The sequence below is a fragment of the Callorhinchus milii genome, unplaced genomic scaffold (genome assembly GCF_018977255.1).
Source record: "Callorhinchus milii isolate IMCB2004 unplaced genomic scaffold, IMCB_Cmil_1.0 Scaffold19, whole genome shotgun sequence".
Classification (NCBI taxonomy): domain Eukaryota; kingdom Metazoa; phylum Chordata; class Chondrichthyes; order Chimaeriformes; family Callorhinchidae; genus Callorhinchus; species Callorhinchus milii.
Genome location: NW_024704760.1, coordinates 9,045,873 through 9,065,580, shown reverse-complemented (window position 1 = coordinate 9,065,580; position 19,708 = coordinate 9,045,873).

The following is a 19,708-nucleotide window of genomic DNA, read 5'->3' as shown; positions in this document are numbered from 1 at the left end:
TTCCCACATATTCTTTTCAATTTCCCCAACACAAAAGTCTCTGTACGAAGTGTATATTGTTGGTCGGAGAGTGACCGAGACTTAGAAATGGTACATGTTCCTGCTTCTGCATTCTATAAAAAACATCATTTAGGTATGAGATAGGCTGTAAAGTTAATGATGGTTTGCTTTCATGTGTTTATATGAAGCTAAGCCAGGACTGCTGCCTGTTGTCACTGCAGTATATGACAGTTCAGTTCTTGTGCATCTAAATGCCTATAGTGTAGAACAAAGAACTGGGGAAGTGAACAGAGTGAGCACGGAGTGGCTTGAGACTATAAAGAGAAAGTAGACATGAAATGGTTTCTGCAGCATCCAGTGTATATCTTGTTGTCCATCCCCCTCAGATGGTTGTTTCAATTTCTAATTATATTTTTTTAAATGCTGTCTGGTTTCGGAAATTAAATCAATAATTGTGATCTAACTACCATTAGTGTTACAACCAAAAGCACCTTAGTGAAGGTTATTAAATCCATGGGAGGGAGGAGGGAGAAGAGAAGAGTGGGATTCTCTCTAGACGCTGTTGGAAAACTGCATCAAATGGCTGTCTACATGGTGAATATCTGAAACCAGAATGTGAGAGCAGCTATTCATGAAGACTATGCATGATCTGTTTGCAACATGTTCGAGACTTTTGAACTAAAGTGGTTTGTAACCACATTGGAAGCCAACCCACTAAGTGTGTCCAATCTATTGAGCCAAGGAGCTAGTGGTGCTATCTGCTTTAAGAGGAGTAATGGAAGTCTGAATTGGTTGCATGTTTGTAGAGACTAAATTGAAGTAAGTGAACATCTGGACTGGGCTTGCAAACTCTAGTGGACCTGAACCAATACTTGGATCATTTTGCTTAGTTTATTAGTTTTTCCAATGACATTTCATATGCAATCTCCCCCACCCCACCCCCTGCAGTTCTCTTGCTTCACAGCTTTCCAGCTTTGGTTCACCCAGCATAGTTTTCATGGGTGAGATGGTTTAACCTTTTGTTTATCCCATTTCATCGCTTCGCGACTTTGCACAACATGTCAAAACCTCACTGGTTTGTAGTTGAGGCTACTGTTTGTGCCAGTTTTATTTCACTCTCTACGATTCAGTCTCAATGATAAACTCCAGAAGTTATCCTGGAGCCATGCCAACATGAGTGCTGACAAAGGTGGCATTTCACAACCTGCCTTCTGCCTACTGAAAGTGGTCAAAAGTCAACAGTGGAACATATTAGTCATAAGCTGGGCCAATAGAAAATTGCACTCACAATTGTTTCACAAAACCTGTGAAAAAAAATACTTTTTCCCCTCCCCCAGGGCCGCTGTTCAGATTGTGTGTGTCTCTCTGGGTGTGTGTCTCTCTCAGTCTATGAGTGTATCTCTCTCTGTGTATGTGAGTGTGTCTGTCTCTCTCGCTGTATCTCTCTGGATGTCTGTGTGCGTTGGTGGTTCCGTGAGGCAGAAGGTGGCAACCTCCTCGAGCCTCGCAGTCAGGGCACTGGCGATCAATACTGGTGTTCAGCGGATCTCCACTCCTTCAAATGTAGTGCAGAGTGGAAACGGACCAGTCGGCCCTTCAGATCTGTGCTGGTGTTTTTCCTCCCATGTTTTTGTGAAAGAAAGGATTAATAAATGTTTTTTTTTGTTTGCAACAATCTATGATTTCTCCATATTTAGTTTTTATCAAAGTGAAAAAAATGTAGGTTTGCAGTAAAATGTGCCTCTCAATACCACCAATCAACTCTCCGCAATTTACAGCAAAATTTGTTAAATTCCCGGCAATTTTTGGCAAATATTTCTGCAATTTTCTATTGGCCCTGGTCATAAAGTGCAATGAGCATGAATCCGAATAGTCTCAAACTGATATCAAAATTGCATAAAACCTCAGTGATATGAATTAAATATTTTATACACCAGGTTCCACTATTTCTGTTGACGTTGAGCTTTACTCTCGGACAGCTGTCTTTCAGTATCAGTTGCAAATTTTAATCCTTGGTCACCATCAATAGAAATAAGTGTGACTGAGTGAATATAAAGAGTGTGTATTGGTAGAGTTTTGTAAGTGTGTTTGATGGTAGAAGCATATATGTATATTGCTGACTGCTGCACTGATGAACATAAGAAGACTTGGAAATTATTGCAATTAAAGAAATGTTAATTTATAAATTGTGTGAATAATTTGATGTGCAGTTTAATGTCTAAACACAGTGGGATTATTTTACTCTGTAGCAACATTGGTTGTGTTCTCTACGAAGATACATATATATATATAAAATTGTATAGTCTGGTCAAGGCTATACACTTGGTACCATATAGCCATAGTGCACAATTACATTATAGGAAACCCATTTTAAACGTTTCTTGACTTCTCTGTTGTAAGTATTGCATTCTCAATACTGAGCTACATGTACGTTTATAATAATTCAAAAATTGTCTTGCATTTGATATAGCACCTTTCACTGGCTGATATTTCAAAGCACTTCACAGGATTCATCTGGCAGCAAATTTGCACACACAATATCCTAGAAATGGCCATGAAGTAATTGACCAATTTTAGTTGGATACGACACTGTTTCAAATAGTGCCATGGCATCTTTACTATTCAACACCAACAAATTACATTTGTATAGCACCTATCATGTCGGGAAGACATCCCAAGGAGCTGGACAGTCAAAGGTTTGTACCCGAGCTGGGACTTGGGATCAGGAGGGGTGGAGCGCAGGGAGGCTAGGGGTAGAAGGGTGACCAAAGGGTTAGGGTTTTGAAGAGGAAGACAACCTCAACATGGAGATGTTACCTTGGTTTAAAGCCTTATCTGAAGGATGGCTTCTTTGGCTCAACAGCACTCCCCAACACCTTCTCTTCACCAACCATTGACAAAAGGAGATGCAGTTAGTTTGTTCAACAGCTATAACTACCCTTTGTAATGTGCCTTTCATGTAGGAGGTCTTGGAAGTGCTTTTCAAAGTGCAATTAAATGGCCACTCAGATTTCCAAATTAACATGAGTTTGAAAAGATCCAGTTAAAATACCATACACTTACCTTACATCTATTTATCAAGTAGAATCATAGAATTTGACAATTCACTTAGCTCCCTTCCCTTTCACCTCCCCTGCCCTCTACTTGTAGCCTTTCATGTAACTCCTTAAATAAGTGAGTGCATTTGCTTTGACAACTTTATACCTGAACAAGCACAAGCATTTCAAATGAAACCATCGAAAGGTGACTGACTGGATTCACAACCTTGTTCACTCCGGACTCTCACAATTGCAGTTTCAAATGAAACTTCTTGAGGGTATGGTTTCTTTGTAGCTGCGTGTTAAGGAGCAGCGAGTGAACATTCATTCCCATCACTGAAGTTTTACCCACATCAGGAAGACATTGTGAGAATCCATTGAGATGCTATTGCTGGAAGATCCTAATGTCATGAGGGATTTGCATAGTAACAGGTTTCTGGTTTATGGTAAGGAAATAGGAAAAGTGCCATTGGTATACAGAACCCACCTGAATATGTGCCCCAAACTGCCCTGTTACAATCAGTGACAGATTTCTACATTCCCTGAATACATGGAGAGCATCTTGCTGAGAAAGATTCAACTGAGAAAATTCCCCAAGTCATCACTGTAAATGCGATCTTTAAAAATTCCATCAAATATATTCTGTGCAATTACTGGAAAAGCTTTTGCTGATGGTTTCTTTGTGATGGACTCATTAAGGTACACAAATAAGACCTTGGTTTCACTTTTCCAATGCTCAATCTCATTTTCTGCCCTGGCGTTGATTGCTTCCCGAGAAGGTAAGTGGACAAGGTGATCTTCATTACTGATCATGTTTCGTTGGATCCAGATACTTAAAAGCAAGCCTGTGCAGCAATAATACAATGAAATAATAATCCTTGCATTTGATATAACGCCTTATGTCTTCAAGACGTCTCAAAGCGCTTCACAAAGTAATAATAATAATAATCCTTGCATTTGATATAGTGTTTTTCACGTCTTCTAGACGTCTCAAAGCGCTTCACAGAATAGACTGTAAAGTGAATTGACTATATTTGTGGGCGAAACGCGGCAGCCAATTGTCACATCAGTGTCCCACAAACAGTCGTGGATTGAGTGACCAAATTAGTTATTAATTATTATTCATATATTAATGAGAATTAATTAATGATTATACTGTGAATTGAATTGGCTGTATATTTTGTAGGCAAAAAGGCAGTAAGGAGGCATTCTCTTATCTCCTGACTGCCCGGCTGAGGAGTCAGTAAACAAACCTCCACTATGCAATACGTTACCTGAATTGTGAGTTGTCAAAAGTTTACTGAGATGTCCATAAGTTGAGGTTCTGCTGCAGTTTCCAAGCTCAAGTTTTATTGTTGCTAAACAAGTTGCTTCACACAAGTAGAAGTTAGCTTATCTTTTCAAATATTACTGTATATATACTGTGTGAACCTCGTTACACCACATTCTGGTCCTGGAGAATGACTGAAGTGCTTCCAGCAAAAACAACAAATTACATTTATATAGCGCCTTTCATGTCAGGAGGTGCTGGGCAGTCAGGAATTTGTACCTGAGCTGGGGGTTGGGATCAGGAGGGGTGGAGGGCAGGGAAGGTGGAGGGTAGAAAGGGTGGGGGTAAGAGGATCACCGAAGGCGCCGCCAAGAGGAGGGTCTTGAGACGGGTCTTGAAGAAGACAAAGGAAGTAGCAAGACGAAGGGACTGGGATGAAGTTCCAAAGGGTGGGGTTAGAGAGGCTGAGGGCTCAACGTGTCATTCTCTTTCCACAGTCAACAACAACTTGCATGTAGGCCGTTTGGGAACCTGCAGGGGAAGCAGAGGCAGCTGTTCGACCTTATTTTAAAATTCTATTTTACGTGGTCCTGAGAAACGTCTGGTCATTAGAAGAAACTTACGAGAGAAACATGGGGACAATTTGAAATTTATGTTTCAGTGCCCTTCACACAGGGAAGCATCTTGGAGCGCTTTCCTATTCACTTACCCTTAATATTTTTGGGGCTTTCTCCACTTCATTTTTAACATTACCACAATACACAGGTGTCAAGACAGACAGCTTATGAGAACTGCATCTGATACCTTCATGGGCGAAACCTTGGGCAAGTTTCCTTACTCCACACAGAGCCTAATAATAATCCCTCCAAAACCAAAAACAATAATAAATTGGTCATTTTCAATCTACGACTGTTTGTGGGACATTGCTGTGCGCAATTGGCTGCCGCGTTCGCCCACAAATATACAGTCAATTCACTTTACAGTGTGTTCTGTGAAGCGCTTTGGGACGTCCTCCCGACGTGAAAAGCGCTATATCAAATGTAAGGATTATTATTATTATTATGAGGGGTTTAGATAGCTCTGGATATACAACAATTAAGCACATTTTTGGATCAATATGTACCATGCTCTTTCGTGTAACTTTGTAACTGCTTGCAGGGAAACTTCTGGGCACAAAGCAAGAAAATACCAACGGATAAGGCCGGGAGAGAGTAGATCTTAATGGCAATTGGAGTAATAACTTTAGTTGAATCCATAGCTTTGTGTGAAGGGGAAAAGGAGCAAAAATAATATGAATGTTAAAGCCGTTGATGCTGGTAAGAGAATTTAAGTGACTGCCCATGTGAAGCCAAGCTTTGGGATAATAGAATTCCAACTACTTATTCATTCAACCTGATTTCTTTTATCAAAATAGTGTGGGTAAAAGTAAAATATTTGGAGACATTTTGTTATGGAACAGTTTGACCTGCACCTTAATGTTTTAAAGGTCATTGTGAGATAGTCTCGTGATAATTGTTCTATTTTCATTTTCAAGCTTTGTTGGATCACTACGCTATATTCCTACTAATGCTTAAAAATTATTCCGCAAAATGTTCTCATCATAGCCTTAGCAAGTGGCTTCCTTAACCTCCTTTTGTATTTTAAGACTTTTTGATTTAATACTGAAATACTTAACGTTTGAATTTTTTTCTTAAAAGGTTTTAACTTGTTGACATTTAATGGAGAGCCAGAAGGAGAGTGGGCCAAAGGCAGGGCAAGGCTGCCTGACAGCAAGAGCCAAGGCATTAATATGTGACTTATTAACACTGAAACAATTACAGTGGTTCTGTTCAGATAGGTTCTGTGGTCCTTCAATCAGGTGCTCAATTTCTTCCCACAGTTCAAATCAGTGCAAGTTCTCAGTGAGGTGACATTGGCCCAACAGGAAGCCATGAACTGCATTGCGTAACTGAGCCTGGGTTTTTTTTCACCACACTTTATCCAAACCGAGCTGAGACTTCTATGATTCCCTGCCCCCAGTGACTTGTCTGCCATTCCAAGTCCTGCCGATGAGCCAGTGACCAGCAGTGACCTTTATCTTTATTTATATCTTGCTAGATAAAGTCTGGGGTCAAATTTGCTCTGTCAATCACACCAGTAGAAGTTCATTCCAAGGCAGTAATGTTACTCCCAAGTGTTTTAAACTTTAAATTTGCCTGTTGGAGAAAGAGCTGTTGACAAGTCAGCAATGAAAGATCACACCTTATGAGGAGTAAATGTCCTCATCCTTGGAAATTGTACAAAATATTAGGCTCCGAAATATTAGGCTCCAAAATTAACCGCAGTTCACATTACAGATCAATCTGCAATTGCATTGACAAAGACTGGCATTACACATTAATATTTAGTACCATTGCTGTTAACATTTTCAAGTATCTGCATTTGTAGTTCTTAGTAATATGGATACCTGGGACGATTCACCAACAATCATTCAATTTAGAGATCAGTTGATAATAATAATCCTTGCATTTGATATAATGCCTTATTACGTCTTCGAGACGTCTCAAAGTGTTTCACAGAATATACTGTAAAGTGGATTGACTGTGTATTTTGTGGGCGAAACGTGAGTCAATTGCGCACAGCAGAAAGAGTGAAGCTTCGATAGTTTGTAATCCTTGTTTAATCCCGAAAATACTCCCGTTTGTCCATGACTTTGTCCACTGCTGTTTTCGGGTTTGCAGGCAGAGTTTATAATACTGTGTTTCTTGCTGGTTGTTGATATGATTGTGGATATTAGCGGGGCAGTGGACCCAGTTGGTGTATTACATCTCCACTGAATGATAAATAGACATTTTAGTTACCATCGAGTCACATTCCCCAGTTTTTCACTATTTAATTGTGTTTTATATCATTCAGTTAGAACCAGAAAAATAGAGGAGAATGTCACTTAGTGATACACGCCATGTGTAACATTATCTACTTCATGTCACACGACGGAAAGCTGCAATGGCATTTCAATTCTCTCCACTGCTGACCTTTTTAACAAAGCCATTTAAAAATGTTTATTTAAGGGGAGGCCATGTATGTTTTGGTGGAGCTTTTAGTACATAAACTCCCTTTTTAAGTCACTCCCTTTATAATATGACCGTCATCATTCTGAACCAGCCCACCACACCACTGTGCTCCAAGCTTACAGAAATCACACACCTTTACCCCTGAAATACCATATTTTTTCTAATAATTCTGCATGTAAACTGAGTCCCTATGATCCAATTGAATATGGTTGAATGTTGGGTCAATAGAATATACAACAATATGTACAACCCCTCACTCAGGGTAGAGTCCCAGAGCACTTGACAATAACAGAGCATGACGCTGAGCTGAGAAGAGCTGACCGTAGGCACAGTCGAAAAGGAAAGTCTGCAGGTAGGACCTGAAGATGGGGAAGGAAGGGGCAAAGTGGAGGGATAGATGAAGATTGTTCCAGAGTTTCGGGGCGTAGTGGCTGAAAGTGCGGCCGCCTATTGTGTAACAGAGGGGCTAGAACTGACATCTGGAGCCAGTCGAGTGGAGGCAGCGGGTTGTGGGTTGGGGAGTAAGCAGGTCGGAGAGATAGGGAGGTGCCAGGGCATGAAGGGATTTGAAAACGAGTGTGAGGATCTTGAAATCGATCCATTCGGTAATAGGGAGCCATTGGGAGTCCGGCTAGAACTGACATGATGGGGTTCAGAGCGAATAGCACTGATGAAATGTGGAAAATAGGTGTCACTGATTTGTCTGGCACCAGCCTGTTTAGGTGGAATTAAAGAAAACGTCACTAAGAAAATCAGGGTCAACATTCCCGTCTGGTTCAACTTTCAATGAATCGTTCCGTTGATGATCCTTTCCTCACAGGCTCTGCGGTCCAGAAAGTTACATTTCTTTATATAATCGTGTAAGGTTAGACAGTAAACTGATGATTGTGTTTGTGAACACAAAAGTTGTGCATTTTCTTAAACACTGAAGATGCAAACTGATTTGGGAATTTTAAATGGGAGAGAAAGCTGAGACCTTTAGTTTGCTTTAAAATATTTTTGGGGGCTTTAACACTTTCGGATTTTGTTTTCTCTGTAAAGAGCTTGCTGTCAGTGCTGAAGCATATTCTAGCCACCTTGGTCGGCAGTGACAGTTATAGCATGGCTTAATAAGTACACAATACAATCTCTTTTCTGTTCCATCCTCAGAAAGGGAACCCTCCCACTGTTCTATTATGACCCCCCTCCGTCTCCTACCATCCTTGTGACTGCTCAGAGATCTTCAGACTGCAGTGTGCTAGCTACTTGTCCTATACAGAACTGGCACAATATATATTCCATATAGATCTGTTCGCTCCCTCTGCTCAGCAGGCTGGAGAGCCTGCTCCATGTCCCTTCTCCCAGCCCAGTTTGCCCTCCAAACCATTCAACCTCTCCGCCCTCACCCTTTGGAACCCGCGAGCCAGCGAGCGGCAGGGCCTCGAAAACCCAACTACCGACCCATTTCAAACCCAATCCCACAGTCCCCTTGCCTCGCCCCCTCCCTTGCTTCCGTCAAGACCCTCCTCTTCAACCGCACCTTCGGTCAACCTCCTACCCCCACCTTGCCTGCCTCCACCCCTCCTGATCCCAAACCCCAGGTCTAAATCCCTGACTGTCCAAAACCTTGGGACGTCCTCCCAACTTGAAAGGCGCTATACTAATGTCATTTGTTATTGTATCCATGGGGTTCAGACTGCAAGCAGCCGGGTCAGGCTCACACCACAGGCGGAAGGGCATTTGGTTAACTTGAAGATCATCTGAGAATCATTTTCACAAACTCTTTACACTCACTGAATGGAATACGGGCGTGACTGACTCACTTGAATTCTGTCCTTACTGCGATGAAGTGCTGTGTTTACAAAGATGTTAATACAATTATTTCATTTAAGCGCTTTGGGACGTCCTCCCGACGTGAAAAGCGCTATATCAAATGCAAGGATTATTATTATTATTATTTAATTGTTTATGCCACCCCAGATAAAGAGATAAAACTACCAATTAAAATATTATCACAGCTCCAAAATAATAGATGATTCTTGCATTGGATAGCACCTTATCAAATAGTCATAACGTTTCGCAGCACTTCACGGGATTTACTGTAAAGTGTAGTGACTGTGTAGTTGTAGGCAAATGTGGCAGCCAATTTGCACGTAGCAACGAAGTGAATTAACCAATTTTATCTGTCGGACTGTTGGCCAGGACACCAGGACTCCCTTCTCTAGGCAGTAAATGGCTCGTCCTTTACCCCTTTCAATGTGTGCAAGCTGCCTGGATTCACATTGTGGGGTTCAGGACGAATACTGGGCAGTGAATCATATGCTACACAATGTTGGCATACAGTTCTACCTGGTCAGCATAGGCTCAGCCATTTAACCCTTACCTGAAGAGCAGTGCAAGCTTCACCAGCGTGACTCACCCACCATTGGTTTGAACATCTCTGAGCGAGAGCGGTAACTCCAATGGAAGTTGTGTTCCTGTTTCCACACCTGGTGTGAGACTTTGTTTGGATTTCGATCCCCACAACCATTGTACTAAGGAACCATTCATCCACAGCTAAGGTAAGGTAACCAGGGAAATTGTGGATTTCTGCTGCAACCAAATGAAGCCTACATGTTTATTTTCTGTTTTGTATTATCAGTAAGACAGTTGCGTTGATGCTTCACTTTGCATCGCTTGTCAGCTCTGCTCAGTGCCTCTGCACAGGGCTGTGCGTGGCTGCAGTGGTTTTCTCTGTGTGTGACACTCTGCAGTGTAAATACATGCTCTGTCGGTCTTCCCTCAGGCCATTGGTGCTCAAACCAACAATACATATCCATTGTGCTCCCAAAATATCCATCTCAAGCCTTGTAGGATATGGAGCCCTTTAGTAACCAGTCTGCAGCATAATGCCTGGCATAGGGATAGCAGGCAAACCAATCTCACTCTCGTTCATCAGGCTCCAGCCTGCTCCATGTCTCCCACCCGACCCGCCCTACCATCGGTAGCCGGGCTTTCAGCCTCTCTGCCCCTACGCTCTGGAACTCCATCCCACGGTCCCTTCGCCTCGCTTCCTCCCTTGCCTCTTTCAAAGCCGGTCTTAAGACCCTTCTCTTCGATCGTGCCTTTGTTCTCCCTCCCACCTCTCTGCCTTCCCTCAACCCTACACCACCCCTCCCCCATGCTGGGGCCCCGACATCTGACTGTACAGCGCTTTGGGACGTCCTCCCGACGTGAAAGGCGCTCTATAAATATAATTTTGCTGTTGTTGGTGTGGAGAAAGACCACTAATCTGTGAACCAGCTGGTCAGACACACTAGTCCAGGTGTGTAAGATGTACAGCAACCAACTTGCTGGGGTTGGCTTCTCATAAAGAAACTCAGGCGACTGTGCCTTCGGCCACCTTCCTACCCTCCCTTCCCTCCATCCTCCCTGATCCTCAACCCCTTGTTCAGGTCCAAATCCCTGACTGTCCAGCACCTTGGGACATCCTCCCGACGTGAAAGGCGCTATACAAATGTAATTTTATATTGTATTGTATTTCAAACCAGATTCAAATACAGATTGAGAAATCTCTACAGAAGCATAGTCCAGGATCTTCTCCTATGGGCCAAGGTCACAAAGTGTATGTGAGCACTGCAACACAAGGCGGCAGCACTGGAATCAGTTTTGAGGCTGCAACGTGCTTCTAATGTGTCAATATTTCTGTGCAATGCTTTCAAAGCCAGATATATCTCCCCGTGCTTTAAGATAATTTACAGACAGGCGAACAGTTTGAACGCTGATGCTTGCTAAATCTGTCCATTTTGACTATTCAGCACGATTTACATTTGTACATTTCACATCGCCTTTCCCTTTCACATCTGGAGGACGTCTCAAAGCGTTTCATGTAGCCAGCTTCCAAACCGAGCAGAGGTGGGGATGGATGGGGGAAGATGACTCAAAACAAGGCCACAAGGCCTTTTTTTTTGGTCAGCCCGGTGTCTGACACACGCGGAAAACCATCACCATGCTTGAGTATCCAAACCAAACTGAGATTTTCATGCATCCCACCTACACATGGAAATCCCAGAGACAGATTGTTGGAATGGAATTCTGGAGTCTAACCATCTAAAACCGCATAACTTGCCATTGATAACACTGTCTGACAAGCTTTCCCACTTCTTGTCCAGCTAGGACCACCCTTCCCATTAGGGCTATGGCTTGCAGGGTTAACAGGAGCTGAGTGGAATGACTCTGTGCCCCCAGTGACTGGTGTCCTTCCAGGTCTTGCCAATGAGCCAATGCTGATGTGTTGTTGTGCAGCAGTGCTCTTTAAACGTGGGGAGGGAGGGGAAAAGCGGGAGGGACGGAGTTCCAGAGAGCTGGGGCACATTAGCTGATGGACCAGTCATAGTCTGATTGAATATGATGTGGGAGCATGTGTTACACTGCTTTCCAACACTTCCCCAGATTCCCTTAATCTTTTTACATCTCAGGTGCTTATCTGGATCCCAAAGTAAATAAATTGCTCTGCCTGCATTATATTTTTAAACATCATATAGAACCATAGAGTTATACAGCACAGAAAGAGGCCATTTGGCCCATCTTGTCTGAGCCAGCTCTTTAAAAAGAGCTATCCAAATCAATCCCACTCCCCCGCTCAATCCCCATAGCCCTGCAAACTTGTCCTCCCCAATATGGACTGAATAGGGCCTTACTAATGAGTGGGACAGTTTGTATAATACAACACTACATAAGGCTTGAGGAACACAACCATTCATTCTCTTTGAACCTCAAGTTAATAACAGACTAAAGATCTAAGTGCTGTTGCGATGCTTATCGCATTCATCTATTGATCTACGGCTGCCATGATTTCTGTTCTGAGTTCTATCTATCGCCTATAGCAGCAGTGTGGGCATTTGTTGGTGATTATTTGGCTGTTCACGATGCATGGTCTGTGACCAGGGCTCCCTCTGCCTCCTCAACCTCTTTCCTGCGATCCTCAGGGCTCACCATCAGCAGCATCACTATCCATGGATGCACACTCCACCTCACTGAGCTTCCTCAGCACACAGGCCTGTGCATGTCCCCCAACCCCTCCGCGCCACCATTGGTGTCCATGCCTTCAGTCACTACATCCCTAACCTCCGCAAATCTCTGCCTCTATCCCTCTGCCTTGCTCCCTCTCTTTCTTTAAATCCCAACTTAAAGATCACCTCTTCGACAGCGCCCTTAGTCACCTCGCACTCCCCCTTGCTATTGAGGGTGAGCACTGTGCCACTATCCTGCGTGAAGGCCACTGCACTGTGAACCCCCCTGCTCGGGTCATGACCCAACTGTGCAGCGCCTTGGACGTCCTCCTGACGTGAAAGGCGCTTTATAAATGGAATCTTGTTGTTGTTGTTGTTGTTGTTGTTGCATCAATACAAGTTACTGCTGTTCCTCAATAAATCAGTTTCTGCCGGTGGAACACATTGACATTTTCTTCCCTTAAACCTCAGGTCTCGGAATATATAATTTACTTCAAACCACAAGCTCTTTTTAAAAATTTCCACAGACCAGTCACCCAACAATAAGAACATAAGAACATAAGAATTAGGAGCAGGAGTAGACCATTCGGCCCCTCAAGCCTGTGCCCCGCCATTCAATAAGATCATAGCTGATCTTCAGACCTCACTCTAATTACCCGCCCTATCCCCATATCCCCTAATGACTCTGTTTTTTAAAAATCTATCAGTCTCAGCCTTGAAGATGTTCAAGGACTGAGCATCTACAGCCTTCTGGGGTAGTGAATTCCATAAATTCACTACCCTCTGAGTGAAGAAATGTTTCTTCAACTCTGTTCTAAAAGGCTGACCCTTAATTTTCAGACTGTGACCCCTGGTTATAGATTCTCCTATTGGGGGAAACAGACCCTCAGTGACTACTTTATCAGCCCTTTAAGAATCTTATAAGTTTCAATAAGATCTCCCCTAATTCTTCTGTACTCTAGAGAATATAGCCCTAGTTTATTCAGCCTATCCTCATAGGTCAGTCCCCTCATCCCAGGAACTAACCGAGTGAATCTACGCTGCATCCCCTCTCGGGTAAGTATGTCCTTTTTTAAATAAGGCGACCAAAATTGCACACAATACTCTCGGTGCGGTCTCACCAAGGCCCTATACAGTTGCAGCAAGACTTCCCTACTCTTGTACTCTAAACCTTTTGCAATGAACGCTAACATGCCGTTCGCCTTCTTAGTTGCTGCTGCACCTGCAAACTAACTTTTTGAGACTGGTGTACAAGGACACCCAAATCCCTCTGCACACTAACACTATCTAATCTCTCCCCCTCTAGAAAATAATCTGTTTTTCTATTTTTTCTACCTAGGTGAATAACTTCACATTTCCCCATATTAAATTCCATCTGCCACCTACTCGCTCACTCCCCTCGCCTATGTATATCCCGTTGCAATCTTTTTGCATCATCCTCAGAGCTTACTCTCCCACCGAGTTTAGTGTCATCCGCAAATTTAGATACGTTACATTCAATGTCCTCGTCTAGATCATTGATGTAAATTGTAAATAGCTGAGGCCCAAGCACTGATCCTTGTGGTACTCCACTAGTCACATCCTGCCAATTCAAGAGTGACCCATTTATCCCTACTCTCTGTTTTCTACCCGATAGCCACTCTTCAATCCATGCTAATATGTTCCCATTAATCCCATTAATGGGCCTTAACCTTGTGCAATAGCCTTTTGTGTGGCACTTTGTCAAATGTCTTTTCAAAATCTAAATATACTACATCTACTGATTCCCCCCTATCTAACCTGCTGGATACATCTTCAAAAAACTCTAAAAGATTAGTTAAGCATGACTTCCCTTTTGTAAAGCCATGTGGACTCTGCCTAATCTTGCTATGGTCTTCCAGGAATCCCATAACGACATCCTTAATTAAGGACTCAAGAATTTTCCCTACCACTGAAGTCAGGCTAACTGGTCTATAGATTCCCATCTTTTCTCTCCCACCCTTCTTAAATAGTGGTGTCACATTTGCAACAATAATCCCTATCAAAGGTGGATATGAAAACCATATGTGGTATCAGCTCCCGAGTTTGTATCTCAACACAAGCCTGTGGTTTAGCAATAGTACAGATATCTGGGAACTACTACAATCCTACACTGAAATGCTTGCACACTATCTAATCTCTATTGAATGTCTTTTTAATTGACAGTAAATGAGGCTGTTTACCCGGTCCAGTTTCCTCAATTATAACAGCAGCTGGTGCTTTAATGCTGACGTCAAGTGGAAATGCGCCTGCTAATACTTACACACATTGCAACACTACAGTAAACAGTGCTAGTTAGGCATAATACTGCCAGGGTTTATACTGCCTGATTGATGAGTGTGAGGAGCTGCAGTACATCTGTGATCCTTTATTGATCACAAATCGGTGACTCCAGTTGTCAGCAGTTGCTAATAGTTTAATGACCGCTTTCTTTCTTTCCTTAGTATGTTTCAAAATGTGTCCTCCCGTCTCTCAACCTATTCTAGTTCCCGATTAGCTTTTCTTGGTAATGTTCACAAAATCATAAAAAATATTTTTTTTTCGGGGTTGAACCTTTTATTGTCAAGAAAAAGAGGGGGAAAATTGGATGCAAAAAACCACAAGTAAAAATCTGCCTAATGTTAAAGATACAATATCATTTACATTGCTGTTACGTTGGGAGGTGACCATAGCTGATCACAGCTTGCTGGTCACCCAAGGGGGCGGGAAGGACAAGATGACTCAAAGTGCGAACGTTTCGCCCACAAAATATACAGTCAATTCACTTTACAGTATATTCTGTGAAGCGCTTTGAGACGGCTCAAAGACATAATAAGACGCTGTATCAATTGCAAGGATTATTATTATTATAAAGAGATGAGTCTTAAGGCAGGCTATAAAAGTGGGGGGGAAGAGGGTGGGTCAGAGGGGCTCTGTGATGGTGTTCCGGAGAGCAGGGACATAATGGAATGGCTATCGACGTTGGGATGATTGGTTGACAGAGGACATGAAGCGGGCCAGTGTTCAGTGAGCGACGGGAGTGGCTGGGTCAGTAGGGTTGCAGGAGGTTGTAGAGATAGGGTGGGAGAAAGGCCATGGAGGACGTCGAAAGTGAAAGATCATCAGAAATTCAGACTGGGTTTCACAGCGCAAATTCCACACAGCTCCTTCTCTCTCAAGTCGTGGGCAACACTTGTGAGATTCTGGGCTCGAGTAAGAGGAACATGCTGAGAGCATATTAAGGTGCTGAGCTCATCTCGGGTCTGTCTGTACACCGTCACAGGGGTCAGAGGCTACTGTCAGTGCAGTGTTTGTGTCAATCCAGCCCAAAAGCAGGACAAAATTGGAGAAATTATTCCTGTTCCGAAAACCTATTCCAGGTGTGGCTTTGATATCTGTGTGCCCTTTCCCAGCTCTGTACTCTCCTGTTCCCTCCAGTCCGCTTGGAACTCATAGAATATTGATCAGCAACTGGTCCGGTGGAGAGATAATACTGCTCTCCATTACGTTTAACCTTTAACAAGAATAAAAGTTGTTTTTATTGAATTAGAAACAAACTCTGTGTCAGAATCGTACCTGCTCCTCTTTAGACTCACTTTTTCATTGGCTTCAAAAAGTAGAGCCTTCAACTCTCTCCCTAGAGGGATACACCCTGCTTACCTAATTCTAGAGAGTATTAGCCACAGGTTGGTAAGACCCAAGGCTTGGGGACCCCCAGAGTGTCCGTTGTGGTAGCTGCTGGAGTTTAAACAGATAAAATTTGTTTAGCTTACCGTTGATAGCAATGTCTGGCAAGCTTTCGGCAGCTTATCCAATTAGGACCACCCTACCCGTTAGGGCTTTGGCTTGCAGTGTTAACGGGAGCTGAGTGGGAGGATTCCCTGCCCCAGCGACCAACGTCAATGTCAATCACTTTCTCATTTGAAGGTGCAAGAACAGTGCCGGCCACTGGGGGCCCTGCTTGCTCTGAAGCTCCGGCAAAGTCACTTGTGAGTGTTGGCACCAACGGTGACAGCTGTGGCCCTTCATGGGCCTCACTGCACGAGTGCTGAGATTCGGGCTGTTGTTGGTGGCTAAGAATACTGCGGCTCAGGAAGTGGAAATAGAGACCCGCACAGAGGGTTGGCCCAATTCCGAAATCATTCCAACATTCTGACTATCGCCCCCCCCCACTCCCCCACCCTTCCGCCAAAGAGAAAGAGGACAGTCATTTCCGGGCAGTATATATTACACAACGATGTGTGCACCACACATACGTGTGGACCAGTGAGGCACCTCTGCGTGACCAGAGTGTGATAGTGTGAGACCAAGAGACCAGGCTGTCTATTTGCAATGAGCATTTTCACTGCCAGGAAACAATGCTGTATAGCAACCACCGGTTCTCTCGGTAGAATTTCATTTTTCTAATATGACTTTATTTGAAATCACATTAAGAAGAATGAAATCAGAAAATGACAGACCATTGTAATAATCTTTTAATGTTTGATTGAATCCGCGTCAGTTCTACAAGTTACAAAGTAACTTGATAATTTATAATGGAATAGCTGAGTTGCAGCAAAGCACAAAAGCCTTGTCAAAGCCATGATTTGCATGTTATTCCCATATTTTACAATATTCTCAGATAGTGTGTCAGCCTGACGCAGTAGTAACGCTCTTGCCTTTGAATTAAAAGGTTGTGGCTCAAGCCCCACAACCTGACTTCAAACTCACATAGTCTATGCTGACACTCCAGTGTAGTGCTGGGGGTGTTGTAATGTTGGAGGTGCTGTATTTTGGATGAGACTTTAAACCGAGGTTCCATCTGCCTGTTCAGGTGTATGTTAAAGATACCATGGCACTGTTGGCCTGGTCCTAAACTCTGCACCTCAACAACCCAGTCCTTGCCAGGGTCCACTGGCTCCCTGTCACAGAACAGATTAATTCCAAGATCCTCACACTCACGTACAAATCACTTTGTGCCCTGGCACCTCCCTGCCTCTCCAACCTGCTCACACCCACTGGGTTTCTGCAAGTCCCCCAATCACTCCGTTCCGCAATCAGCAGATCACATCTGAAGACTTTGCTCTTCGACTATGCCTACGGTCACCTCCCCTTTCTCCGGGCTCGGTGTCAGGCTCCACCATTGTTAATCGCTCGACGCTACCCCACAAGTAGGGGTAAATTCAGTTGGTGGTCATATCTTCACTGGGATGAGCGAGGGAGTAGTGGCGTGGAATCGTGGAGCAGCAGAGAGAAGGAGAAAGATCGGTGCTTCCTGCCAGTGTCCAGGGCAAGGACATCAGAGCGTGGAGTGGAGGGAATGAGAGGAAAAAAGAAGGAAAGAAAAGGCCAGAGAGCAATTGTAGAAACACGCACATATGATTGTAAGGTGTGTGAGTTGGGTGGGGTGGGGGGATAGCTGAGGAGGGCAGGCAGGAAGGGGGATAAGATGACCAAAAGCACAAAGAGACAGGTCTTGAGTCAGGCTTTGAATATGGGGAAGGAGGGGGCCTCAGAGGGACTCCGGGATGGAGAGAGGGAGGCACAGGGACCCCACCCACCATCAATATTTGTTCCTCTCCTCCTGTCCCTGTGTCTTCCATTCCTGAGATCAAGCAGATATCTGTCCCCTTCTCTCTGAAAGAGACACGGCACCAACTTTATTTGCTGGGAGGCTGTTCCACCACCTGCTCAGTGAGAATAAATCCTTAACTAATCTCTAGTTCAGACGGTAAATGTGGGATTTGAGGTGCCTTTCTGGTGGTGGTGTTTATACTGCACAGTGTCGTCCCTTATAGTCTCACCCTCAACGCCATGTCAAAGAAAACAGTGAAAACAGCCAGAAAACTTTAAAGGGAAGAATTACAGCTTCTGAAATGTCGGTCACCGAGACTTCCAGCTTTGGCTACGAATATTTCATAGAATCATAAAAATTTACAGCACAATTTGGCCCATCGAGTCCGCACTGGCTCTCAGAGCAAGTTGTTCAATCCCTCTGCCCTGCCTACTACACTGCTTAAACCTCTATCTCTCATATACCCGTCTACTTCCATCTTGAAACTCACACTGGACTCTGCCTTTACCATCTTGTAGGCAGTATGTTCCACATCCCAACAGCTCTCTGAGTGAAAACATTCCTACTAAACTCTCCTTTCACTCTTCTGTGATTGTCTTATATCAATGTTCTTTGTCAGCCTTGCTGTGACACAGGCAGAAACCCATCATTGTGTTTAATAGTCTCCAAAGCAGATTAAATGTTCCATATTCACATGGTTTCGATTGACCTGGTGCGCACCTCTTACTCTCACTTGGCATCCCTGCTCCTGGAGATCATTAGGTGCAGGTTGGCCCGGAGACAAGTCTTGGGCTTCCCAGAGTATTTGTTGGGGTACTAACATCACTTCCTGCTGCATGTCCAGTGAGGCCCAGACAGCCGTTCAGCTTGCGAGTGGGAAGATTCCCAGCCCCAGTTTAATGTAAAAGAGTTCGGAGTTTTGTGCAGAAACGACCTCTTGAAGCTTTGGTGAAGCGTACCATAATGGAAGTGTTTTGTAAGAACTGATTGAACGTGAAGAGTACAATAAACACTGAAATGGCTACAAGCACAGGCTGAATCCATGCAGTAATTGGAGTTTGTTTGATGTTGAAATCCTTTTTAAGTTGGTTTGTTTTATCCTGTAGTTTGACAGGCGAGTGGGTGGCAGACCACAGACCGTATTTAGTTACAAGGCAAACGTTCACTGAAGACTTGATGCCTTAGGGCTGAGGGAGGGAGGGGAAGACATACACAGAACAGCCAGGAGCCACCTGTTGAGAAATCTCACTGCAACATGTGTATTTTAGCTGTTAATCTCAAACACTGCAAAAACATCAGAAAGCCATGGCATGAGAAAGGGCTATTTGGCTCATCAAGACCGTTTCTTGCCACAGACCAGGTACAATCTGTTCTGTCATGGCCTCCTGACCCAGCCAGCCTCCTCAGCAGTTTCTTCCTCTCCTGCCTTCAAAGGCAAATGAAATAAAACTCCAGAAAAGCAAACCATATATTCCATTGGCTTTGCCCACGGCTGACTGCTTCCCCTGGCAATGCGCCCCATGTTGCTGAGCCAGGATTTGGTTTGACGTACACTCAGTACGGCAAGGATCAGCCTGGTCAGTGGGTTACACATCTCTCCTCACCTCTGGGATCAAGCCCCATGTTGACGCTTTGAACTCACAGCCCACAGTCCAGAGGTGCCATCCTGCTGATAACACGTTAAACCAAAGACATGGTATGGGGTGTGTTGGGGTAGTGGGTTGAGCTGCAGTCCGCTGCCCCAGGAGTTCACTGTATCGAATGCCAGTTTGTGCTGAGATTGCTGGTCTTAGCCGATGCTGTGTGAGGAGGCTAAATTGGCCCTG